Source organism: Xenopus laevis, chromosome 7S (assembly GCF_017654675.1).
Source record: "Xenopus laevis strain J_2021 chromosome 7S, Xenopus_laevis_v10.1, whole genome shotgun sequence".
Lineage (NCBI taxonomy): Eukaryota > Metazoa > Chordata > Amphibia > Anura > Pipidae > Xenopus > Xenopus laevis.
The window spans coordinates 82,801,573-82,814,060 of record NC_054384.1 but is presented as its reverse complement, the minus strand read 5'-3'; the positions used below and the strand labels follow the sequence as shown (position 1 = coordinate 82,814,060).

Sequence of the window (12,488 nt, the reverse complement as noted above, 5' to 3'; positions counted from 1 at the left end):
GAAAGTTCTTTTCTTCTAGTCTAAAGGGGTGGCCTCTGGTACGGTGATCCACTTTATGGGTAAAAAGGTCCCCTGCCATTTGTCTATAATGTCCTCTAATGTACTTGTAAAGTGTAATCATGTCCCCTCGCAAGCGCCTTTTTTCCAGAGAAAACAACCCCAACCTTGACAGTCTACCCTCATAATTTAAGTCTTCCGTCCCTCTAACCAATTTAGTTGCACGTCTCTGCACTCTCTCCAGCTCATTTATATCCCTCTTAAGGACTGGAGTCCAAAACTGAACTGCATACTCCAGATGAGGCCTTACCAGGGACCTATAAAGAGGCATAATTATGTTTTCATCCCTTGAGTTAATGCCCTTTTTTATGCAAGACAGAACTTTATTTGCTTTAGTAGCCACAGAATGACACTGCCCAGAATTAGACAACGTGTTATCTACAAAGACCCCTAGATCCTTTTCATTTAAGGAAACTCCCAACACATTGCCATTTAGTGTATAACTTGCATTTATATTATTTTTGCCAAAGTGCATAACCTTGCATTTATTAACATTGAACCTCATTTTCCAGTTTGCTGCCCAGTTTTCCAGTTTAGACAGATCACTTTGCAAAGTGGCAGCATCCTGCATGGAACCTATAGTTCTGCACAATTTAGTATCATCTGCAAAAATAGAAACAGTACTTTCAATGCCCACCTCCAGGTCATTAATAAACAAGTTGAAAAGCAAGGGACCTAGTACAGAGCCCTGTGGTACTCCACTAACAACACTGGTCCAATTAGAAAATGTTCCATTTACCACCACTCTTTGTAGTCTATCTTTTAGCCAGTTCGCTATCCAGGTACAAATACTATGTTCCAGGTGACTGAAGGCACCTGGGAAACTGACAATATGTATAGCCCCATGTCAGATTTCAAAATTAAATATAAAAAAAATAATTTAGCTCTTTTAAAAAACGCATTTCAGTGCAGAATTCTGCTGGAGCATCAATATTAATGATGCATGTTTTCCCATGACAGTATCCCTTTAAGAACCTTACCGCCATGAAAGATATTTCAAAAGATGTTTTTGCTCTGGAGCCTCACAGATTGGTAGCACTGCACTAGCAAGACTGACCACACACTCACTGAAAAAATCATATGGAACAAGTGTTTCATATATTCAGCCTGTAGGTCAATCAGTCAACTAGAGTACACTGTCAGCTAGTGCATAACCACATTTATGCTTAAAGGAGAAGGAAAGGCTAAAATTAAGTAAGCTTTATTAGAAAGTGTATATAAATACACCAGTAAACACTGAAAGTAATGCTGCTCTGAGTCCTCTGTCAAAAGAAACACCACATTACTTTCCTTTCTATTGTGTACACATGGACTTTTGTATCAGACTTCCTGTTTTCAGCTTAAACCTCCAGGGCACGGCCTTGAGCATGCTCAGTTTGCTCCTCTCCCCCTCCGTCCTCCCCTCCCTGCTGTAATCTGAGCCCAGAGCGAGCAGGGAGAGACTAAGGCAGGAAGTGATGTCACACCAAGCCAATATGGCAGCTGCTATCCTAAACGAACAAAGAACACTTCAAGAGCTGTGTACTCAAGTATGGTAAAGCATTCTGCAGAATAAATATAGTGTTATAGCTTGCACTATTGTGGCTAATCTATTGGCAATAAACTGCTTCAGTAGCTTTCCTTCTCCTTTAAGAACAATTTTTAAAAATTATAACATTATAAAGTAAATTTAACACTTTTTACTCAACTCTCTCTCTCTTAAAGGACAAGCAGCAGCCAGATTGTATATTATAACTGCAATGCTTGCTAAGGTGTACAATTTGACTTGTCGCTAACTGGAAGATTGGGCAAATACAACTTTTTTTGACAAGATGAAATAAACATATATATTCTTAGTACTATCCTAAGAACTTAAATAGCTACAGTGTTAAAGGTATAATAACTGGGGGCATGTGTAGGAGAGTAAAAGGCCAAACTTTAATCATATAGTCTCCTTTTTTATGCTCCTGAATATGCGCTGGCCAAAGGCCACTGAAGAAGAAGACAGTAGAAGATCATTTGCAAAGTGGTGCTCGTACTAAAGGATCTGCAGTATTTAGAAAACTGGAGCATGAGTCTGTGGTATCAGATGAGCAATTATAACCACTGGAGGTGCCTACAATTTTGAACCCCAAGTCATTTTTACTTTCCTTGTCCTTAAAAAACAATCTATTTCAGATCTATAAAGGAATATAAAAACAAACTCTCTGCCCTAAGACATTTGAAGGCTGCTACACCAGGAAATGTGGTGGCAACAAAGCATAGAAATAGTGCAGATATCTTTTCATAGGGGTTATTCTAGGCAATGGGAAACTTATAGAACTTTCCCTTAAGTTCAATCCAGTTTATCATGTTTTGGAAAAAAAATTGCATTGGCCAAGCCATCTCGTGCTATAGCCCAAAGGAAAAACACACAGCCAGGAGTAACAGAATATACACAGGCTTATGCAACAATTAACTGTAGGCTTAGGGCTTTTCCCAACACTTCTCTAGGTGAAATACTTTTTATCATGCTGAACTAAATCTAAGATAAATAACTGTGGAGACACAATCCTAGCATGTTCTGCCATTTCAACCTTCTTTTTTTCTATATTTTGGGCACACACCCCCTAACTGTCCTGTTTTTCACAGGACAGTCCCGATTGTTACTGAAATGTCCCAACTTTGTCTTTGATCTCCTGCACTGCACAGCCAGAAAAAGATATAATGTTTCTATAAAAAAAAAGTCCAGAATACGTGGCAGGTGCACTTGGATACTTTTGTAACAATTTAAGATAAGCAAAGAAACAGTTTTAACAATTTAAGATAAACAGGTATCTTTGGCTTGCAGCTTAAAGGGCAACTTGCCTTCATTAGCAATTATAAATATATATAAGGAAAAGTTGTTCTAACCAATAATGAGAATAATCCCATTATAAAACCAGAAAACCAAAATGTGAGCATTTCCCTTATTTATAGATTCTTTGAAAAGATGTGGGAAAAAAACATATTGAGTGGTGAGAGTTTTCTATAGATACTTTTAACAACATTTCACTGTCTTTACCTGACAGAATTTGAGCAGTTTTATCAGCCTATAAGACAGAACGGAGCCCAGTGAGGACCAAACTGTTGTCATATTGATGTATGTCTTTCATTAGCCAATAATTCACAATTAAGCACTTTATATCTTGCCCAGTGTGCAGCAGTAACCTTGTGTACTTTGAGACAACAGGCTGGATTGGGTTTAATACACTGTCCAGTACCGGAAAAGGTTTAAACAGGTAGAACACTCCCAATTGTCTGTGTTTTTTTTTTAATTGCCCGTGGGGGAAAACAAATTTTAATTAGTCAAAATTGAAGTATACGTTTTGGTTAAAAAAATCAATGCTGTTTTGGCCATTCTGCTTGTGTAGTAAAACATGCAGTACTCTTAAAATGTAAATAAAAATAAGTCAGGGCATTAGTAAATGCAGTTATAACTCCACAATGACTTTCAATATTGTAGTAAAGCATTAAACCAGTTGTATGTTTATTTTGGGTTTGCCAATAGCAAGATTAGAGCTATATGAATAGATGGATTTAACACTATTGCTATAGTTCCAGAAATAGCTTCAACAGTAAAGAAGCATTCACCCCTAAACATTGCCTGAACTGGTCATCATCAAAAAAAAAATCATCATCCAATACACTGAGCCACCAGATAGGGGCCAAGCACACAGTTAGGAAACGTTTGCATTACGCAAAGCTAGTAGCAACCTAAAGTAGAGTCCTGCGTGGGTCCATTTTTTGGAACCCGTACCCAACCCATACCCAACCCGTACCCGCAATCCGCAACCGGCAAACCCGGACCCGCATTCTTACCCACTTGGACCTGCTACCCGACTTGTAAGTACCTTATTCGCAACCCGGACCCACAACCATCAAGAATCAGGAAGTGCTGTCATTGTAAACTGGAAGTGAGATCATCGGAAGTAGGCGTGATCAGAAAAAAGGAGTAAAATAGGAATTGATGTCATTGTAAGCCAGACGTGACATAATCGGAAGTAGACGTGATCAGAAAAAAGGAGTAAAAATCGCTACTTAGAAGACCCACGGCCCGACCCGTGAACCCGCAGAATCGCGGACCCGCGTCTATACCCGCACCTGGGAATCCTACCCGCAACCCACAGGGTACCGCATGTTTTTGCGGGTAACCCGTGGGTACCCGACCCGCTGCAGGACTCTAACCTAAAGCCTCTTTATTTTGAGTTGCTTTCTGAATTACAGTCTACAATTAACACATATAATGAACTAAAAAAAGTCAACTTAGCAAGGCAGGTCAAATAGCTGTCTCTGAGCAATGCCAAACAGCAGTACATTAATAACATGGACGGGAGTGTTGTCACTGAACAAATCAGCATGGTTATCACAAGGCTATTATCAAAATAACTTTGCCCTCTGCAAGTGAACTGGTACCAAACGTGTGACTCTGATTACTTCTTACAGTATCGCAGAAGCAAACACAGAACAAATACTGTACAGAGAACCAGATTTTAAGCAGCCGGAAAAAAAAATGCTTCTGCAGTTCCCACGTTTAAATGCTCATTCATTGCTACTAATATATGAAAAATATAAAAAGCACTGCCCTTAGGCTCATTCCAACCACAAATGAATATCAGTTCCATGTTCTGTCTGTAATTCCCACACACATTCATTGCTTTAATGCATTAATGCTTTGGTAGAAGGCAGATTGTAAACACTTAAAAAGGGAGCTGGTCAGAGTTGGAGAAAGATGTGCAGCCTGTGTTTCTCAAGCTGCAGCTGAACTATAACACTCTGCACTAGCCGTGGCAGATATGTGCTTTAGCTTAACAACAACGGGGGGGGGGGGGTCTACAGGTTAGACATATTTACCCCCTTTCCTTTTAAAGGGGAACTATCGCAAAAATGAAATAAACATTTAAATACAATCCATTAAAAATTCTGTACCGTTTCTGAAATAATCAAGTGTCTCTTCACTATTCCTCTCTCAGCATCTGTTTCTCTTCATTCTGTCTTCATGCAGCAGTTGGGTGTCAGATGAATGATCCAATATATCTTATAGGGGGACTCCTTTTGCCTAGAAGATGTATTAGAGCTCACTCTATTAAAATCAACAGACATCATGTCTCTCTACATGCAGGATTTGTGCAAAAGGCAGTTGTTTTGTTAGATTTTGTTTGTACTGGAATCAGTTATTTGAGTGAACTCTAATACATCTTCTATGAAAAAAAGTCCCCCTATAAGATATATTGGATCATTCAACTGCTGCATGAAGACAGAATGAAGAGAAACGGATGCTGAGAGAGGGAATATAAACTTGATTAATATGCGGGTATCATAGAGCTGGCGGGGGTCATTTTTGTCTTAAAAAAAAAAATAAACACTGTTATCCCCAACCGGAATGCGGACTCTATTAGCCCACACCTTTGGTTGGGGATAACATTTTTATTCAACAGGTGGATAAAGGGGTTGTTCACCTTCCAAACACTTTTTTCAGTTCAGTTGTTTTCAGATTGTTACCGCAGAAATAAAGACTTTTTTCAGTTACTTTCCATTATTTATTTTTTACTGTTTTTCCCAAAATCTAAGTTTAAAGTTAAATATTTCTGTCTCTGGTGTTTGAGTCTGGCAGCTCAGTAATTCAAGCGCAGACTCTTAACTGTTACAATTTTGCAACATTTAGGGTTAGTTCACAGGAGGCGATTCGGGAAGATTTTGTCGCCTGGTGACTAATCGCCTCGTCTTCTGAGCGACATTCTCCCCAAACTGCCTCAGCGTGTTTTCCTATAGGCTATAATGAAAAGTCGCCTGTGCTAATGCACACGCGGCGATGCGTTCCCATAGTCGCCCGAAGTTGCCTCACACAGGAACCTCCTCGTGTGAACTAACCCAGATCTTTACTGCTAAAGGGCTGTGGTTGCCTTGGACTGTTACAGGAGCCCAAAACATAATGTACAACATTTCTAGCTACTTCTTTAGTTTAACTTTCCTTGTCCTTTAAGTGCACTCATTTTAGCCAACCGTCTCAAACATTAAAGGGGTTGTTCACCTTCCTTTTTTCAATTACTTTCTATTATAAATTTTTTACTTTTTTTCCCAAAATTTAAGTTTAAAGTTGAGTCTGTTTGAGTCCGGCAGCTCAGTAATTCAGGTGCAGGCTCTGAACTGTTACAACATTGAGTTGTTCCATTTCTCAGCAGCATCTCTGGAGTATCAGCAACTATTGTATCAATTCTAACAACTGCCTGTAATGAAACCCAGAGATTCTGCTCAGCAGGGACAAAGATAAGAAATGTATCAAATAAAAGTAACAATTTAGAATAGGTTTCAGGGTCGGCGACCCCCCTCTCAGAGCTGCTTTAGAAGGTGAAAAATGACACTTTACACTTCAATATTAGAAAAACGGTGACACATTGAAAATACAAAGTAATTGGAAAAAGTCGTTATTTCTGGTGATTTTTTTGAACTAGTTGTTTGAAGCTGAGACCTCTCTGGTATGAGTCGCGTTAACCAAAGACCAGAAATACATTAACAAGGTAATTTAAGCACAAACCTTACACAGTCCTGAAGTTAAAACAATGTAGGACAAGTAAGGAAACTTGGCAATAGGATAGGCAGCTGTTGTGGTAATAGTGTGTATTAATTATGCCTAATTCTCAAGTCTATAGGGGTCAGAACACTAAGGGGCAAATTTACTTAAGGTCGAATATCAATATCGTTATTAACCCTCGATATTCGACTGTCACAGTTAAATCCTTTGACTTCAAATATCGAAGTCGAAGGATTTAGTGTTATTCGTTCGCTAACAAAAAAACGTTCGATCGAACGATTAAATCCTCTGAATCGTTCGATTCGATGGATTTTAATCCATCGATCTAACGATTTTTCTTCGACCAAAAAATGCTTAGGAAGCCTATCGGGACCTTCCCCATAGGCTAACATTAACTTCGGTAGCTTTTAGGTGGCGAACTAGGGGGTCGAAGTTTTTTCTTAAAGAGACAGTACTTCGACATCGAATGGTCGAACGATTTTTAGATCGAAGTCAAAGTCGTAGTCGAAGGTCGAAGTAGCCCATTCGATGGTCGAAGTAGCCAAAAAAAACATTATAAAATTCGAAGTTTTTTTTAATCATTCCTTCACTCAAACTAAGTAAATGGGCCTCTAAATAATGTTTCCTGCAAGCAGACCGGTGCTATCCATGGCCAGTAAAGGAACACAAGCCTAGAACTGAGGGGAAGAACACTACTGAGCTATTTTAATGTCACCCTTTGAATAGAAAGAAAATGCAGGGCAAGGAGCAGGCCCGGACTGGCAATCTGTGGGTTCTGGCAAATGCCAGAGGGGCTGATATAAGGTCCCATAGAAATTCAGTATTTAGTGGGCTGGTGGGGGCTGATTGGGCCTCTTTGTACCTGAAATGACAGGGCCTATTTTAATTCTCAGTCCGGACCTGGCAAGGAGGCAGGGCAGCTGCAAGAGGCTACACCTGTACAGTGGCCATCATTTTCAGGGGCCTTGGCAAGTAAGTGGGGGGCACAGTGGCCTACTTCTACTATAGCCAGGACCCACAGGGAAAGCAGGGGGCTCTGACTGCTCTGAACTTTAAAAGAGAGTGAGAGCAGTTGTCTAGATGTGACGTACAAATACTCAGGAGTTACAAGCAGCCATTCAATTAAAGGGAACATCTTTTTTATACACTGGGCAAAAAGCTAAAAATAAGGTCTGTAAGTGTAAGCAGGTTAGTGTGCACTCGCACAGCAGCGACACAGGGGCCTTGCTGGATTCCCATGAGCGCTGGGGCCCCGGCCATTACACGTACCCGAACAGCGGCCTTGGGAATACAGTAATACAAGGAAGCCGGATAATCCGGGAGCTTCCCATGTCAAGCTAAAGTCTACAAGGGCCCCACTGTTCGAGCGAGTACTCGGCCCGACCGAGGCGCTGTTTCCCCAGCTCTAACGCTCACTCCCGCCCCCTGAGTGGCTTTTTATTGCCTGCGAGACTTCTAGACAAACCCGGCCCGGATCAATCCCCTGCCCTTAGGACGAGCAGACCACGGCCAGACCTGGGTTCCGGGTCTTTCTAACACGTCCGGGCTTCTGACCTGATCTGCTGCTCCGTGCGGTCCCGACGTGTCGGCCAGGAGAGGAACAAATGCACAGAAGCATGAAAAACTACAATCCCCAGCATCCCTTGCGAAGGAGCGAAGCATTAAAAAAAAGGATTCAACGTGTCAAAGCTTTATTGATCGTGATGCCTCATCTGCAGTGCGTGCACTGCCCCCACTCTGGTGTAATGTGTGCGCAGGGTAGACAGTGGGAGCCACACCCTCTGTCACTCGGATTGTGGCGCAGAGGCGCTAGTTCTGTCAGTTAGGGAGAGTGTGTGCTGATGAGATAGTGACGTAGGCGCAAGGTGATCGCACACGTAATAGTCACGACTGTACTCGTGGGATTACGGCTGCCGGTGAATGTTCTGTAGGGGCTGTTTTGTGGCGGGAGAATGGAGGAACTCCCATTTTAGCCTGTGCGGAGCCGGCATGCTCACCATTCGTTCCTTATGGCTGAGGCCAAGTATTTCATTTGCCTGGGTCCCAGCTTTTTAGTTTAATCAGGGACAAGTTGGGGAAGAGGAAGACAAAATGTAAAACATTCTACAGTCACCATTCAGCGATTATTATTTTCAGCACTGTCATGGGAAAAATGTTTTTCAAAACACATCAGTTAATAGTGCTGCTCCAGCAGAATTCTGCACTGAAATCCATTTTCAAAAGAGCAAACAGATTTTTATATTATATTTAATTTTGAAATCTGACATATTGACAATTTCTGAGCTGCCCCCAGTCATGTGATTTGTGGTCTGATTAAGTCATCACCCCCTCCCCCCAACAGCTCCCTGGTAGATCTAAGAACAGCACTCAAGAGTAAAATCCAGGTCCCACTATGACACATTCAGTTACATTGAGTAGGAGAAGCAACAGCCTGCCAGAAAGCAGTTCAAGATTTGCAAGAGTTTTTTTTATTTTTTTCAGTGGTAAAATAGTGGCGAATTCATAACTGTGTGGCGTGCAGCCAAAACGAGCGGATCTCTCCCTGATATGCCCAAAGATCGTATCCTAACAAATGATAACAAGCGGCCGGATCGCGGGACCGCATCAACGAACAGATGCGGCCGTGATCCGACGGGATTTTTAGTCCCATCCAATCGAAGTCGGCCAGATCTCAATCGGGGAAGCCCGTCGGGGGGCCCCATACACGGGCCACTAAGCTGCCGACTCGGTCTGTCGGCAGCTTTTATCGGCCAGTGTATGGCCACCTTAATGTACATGCATTGGCCCAGATAACACTGCATGGGTCTGCTCTACACATCCTAACATGTCAGGTCTTTGTTCCACAACATAGCCATTGCAACAATTTTCTAAATCCTACTATCGCATTCACATAGCATCCATGGTTCCCTCAAAGGTAAAGGGCTCTAAATTTTCGGTGTTTGTCCTATCCCTGGAGCTGTACGTGTGGGGTCTTGCACCCAAATCTACAGTTTGTAGCAATTAAGCTTTATTTAATTAAAATATTGCTGACACATTACCACAAACCTCTTTGTATGCAATAAACTAATAACTTTCTCTGTATTACTGGTGGGAGGTACCTTTGTTGGGTTTGCTTAGTCAAGACAAGCAATACGGCACAGTCTTCCACAGCTCTTCGTAGCTTTTTACATGAGCCTTTGCATCCCCTCCACAACTGATGATAGATGCAGTTTTTACATCTTCAAATTCAAATATCTCAACTCCCAAATTTCTCTCCACATCTTTACTTCCACCACTCCTCTATGGCATCAAATACATAAGCCTCTACCTCTGTTTCCCTGTTAAATACAATAGTTTATGCACTTTCCATACCCTCTGCATCTCCATCCCTAACAATTCATGAGCTTCTGCAGCTCTCATGCAATCAGCTCTCAATACTTTCTATCTCAATCCCCATAATACTGCAATACTGTACCTCTTCCAATGCAGACACTTCAGTGATTATGGAGAACTATCACTGGAATGGCCTGCAATACCTGTATATAAATGTACCTCCTAAACAAGTGGTTGAACTGATGGGGAAAATGCACTGTCCTGCTTTGTAGAACTTCCTTCTGCTCGTGTTTAAGTTTAGGTAAAACTACCAACTCCATATGTTGTAATACAGATTCAACTTTGTACCAGTTTAAATATTTACAAAAAACAGGAATTTGCTTTGACCGCCTTTTTGTGATATCCCAAGACAAATATCAGATTTACTCGCATACCATCTTCGTCAGTATCTCCTAATCCACTGATGCCCATAGACTATAAACCAGGAGCAATTATCAGAAGTAATATACTTGCTAATGCTATCTGTGCATAATCTTTCAGAAAGCAGTGCCATTATTTATGTTAGTCAATAATTTACTCTCTCAGAGATCTAGCTGCTTTCAGCTCTATGTTTGCCGATTAGCCTTGACTAAATGCAGTCTGGCTCTATTAATGGTGACATTAATTCATTGTTTATGTACTTCTTCAGGGATGCTTGATATGAGGCAAGATGAGGACCTCCGACATAATTTTAATTTAAATTTGACTTTCTTGATTTTCTTTACAAATTCTCTCAGTTGTGAAAAGTCAATAAAATGTTTCAAGATTTGCAAGAGTTTTTTATTTACGTCAATGGTAAAACAATGGAGAATTCTCAACTAACCTCGACTATGTGCATTGCAGGAATAGTTCATTTGAAATAAATGGTGAAGCCTCCCTCCCAGTGGATTGAATGCATATTAGTAAGTTGCAGCACACAACTTTGTTTTTAAGATACCACCATAACAATACTTAAAAATACCAAAAAAGTTGAAATTCACATTTTTTTCTTCAAGCAACTTGATCTTTGACAAATCTGCCCTAAAGTTGGCCACACAGCCTTATAAAGCTGCAGACTCAGTCCCTCTAACTTACTGCCCTGTGTTTAAGGGCAACTGACGGGCCAGCAGATCTTACTGATTTCAATAAGGAACCGTCTGGTTACTAATTAGTAGGATTCATTGGTTAGATGGAAATATTTCTGTTGCAGTGACAACAGATAGCGGCATAGAACATTTAGGGCTCATTGGGTTTTTACTATTGAATGTTGTTCTTATATCTACCAGGGAACTGTTATCTGGTTACCTTCCCATTGTTCTGCTGATTGGCAGCTGGGGGGAAGGGAGGGGGTACCAGAGCACACGTCACAAAACTGGGGGCACCTGGGAAACTGACAATATGTCTAGCGAGGTTGCCAAACAAGCGGATCTTTGCCCAATATGCCCACCAAAGGCAGGGCAATCGAGTTAATGTGCTCCCCTGATGGTGGCCCTGTATAGTATGATTTATGATGTTGCTCATAAATGCTGTTTGATATAGAACCACCAGTACTGTAGTTTGTATAATGAATATGCGGCTATGACATTGCAAGTTAAAGTATATTAAAAGGAGATGCCATCTCTCAGCCATACTAATTTCCACCAGGGACAAAATGGTGCAATTCAAAATTATCCACAGAACATATATCACCCCATTGAGACTCAAAGCCATGGGTAGGAATCCTAATGCAAATAATCAAGCCCGGACACGGCTTTTTAATATGCTGTGGACAAGTCCGGTAATTCATAAATACTGGACCAACAATCAAATATATAACAACCCAGGCTTTACTAACAGGAGGTTCTACTCACGGAGAGTCAATGGCGGAGCTCACCCGGACCAAAGTCCCGTCCTGCTCGATCGCTGCTCTCGCGATATGCCGGTCACTCCTCGCCGGCTACTACATCAAAACCACAGACCGCTGTCAAGGCGCTGATCAAGAATATCAGGAATCCGGCACAATTAACATCAAGATTCGGCTTTATTCACACATAGGAAGGATAACAGTGGAGGATGTACCATTCTAACGCGTTTCATGCCCCATAGCTGGGCACTTCATCAGAGTGACTGGGCACTTCATCAGAGTCTCTTTGGACTAGTAGATGATCTAGCTCCCCGCATTAAAACTAGAATATTACTAAGATCCTTACTTTTCTATGGGAAAAAACTAATAGCACAATTAGCTGAATGGACTCCACCTATCTGCAATTGAAGTGTCACATGATACAAATAATAATAATACTGTACATTTGTTTCTAATGGGTCTGAAATTTAGAGATCTAACAAACAACATCCTGAAAACCAGAATAAAGAGTTGGGCTATAAAATATACCCCAGACTTTAAATACCTTCTGCAATTATAAAAAAATGGAAATGGAAACGCATAGAGAGGGAAAACTCAGAAGGGAAATTGTCAGAAAAGCAACAAAGAATTTATCCATGGGACACCTACCAATTGCTTGCCACAAACTGCTGGGTTTTGGAAGTGTTGTGAGAAGCAATGGAGAAAAATGTCATGATTTAGGGTCAGGCA

The 12,488-nt window shown here is 41.2% G+C and overlaps 1 protein-coding gene across 3 annotated transcripts in view; it reads right to left on the bottom strand.

The window, feature by feature from the left end:
- The window catches only part of foxj3.S (forkhead box J3 S homeolog), a 58,249-nt gene extending 49,988 nt beyond the window's left edge, over positions 1–8,261 (bottom strand). For 2 of the 3 annotated variants that reach the window (XM_018227916.2, XM_018227918.2), the window contains exon 1: positions 8,141–8,261. The gene's annotated coding sequence lies outside the window, so the exon portion shown is untranslated. Of the gene's footprint in view, positions 1–8,101 lie in introns of all 3 variants that reach the window. The other variant, XM_018227917.2, reaches the window with a different exon arrangement.
- Positions 8,262–12,488: the final 4,227 nt, after the last annotated feature.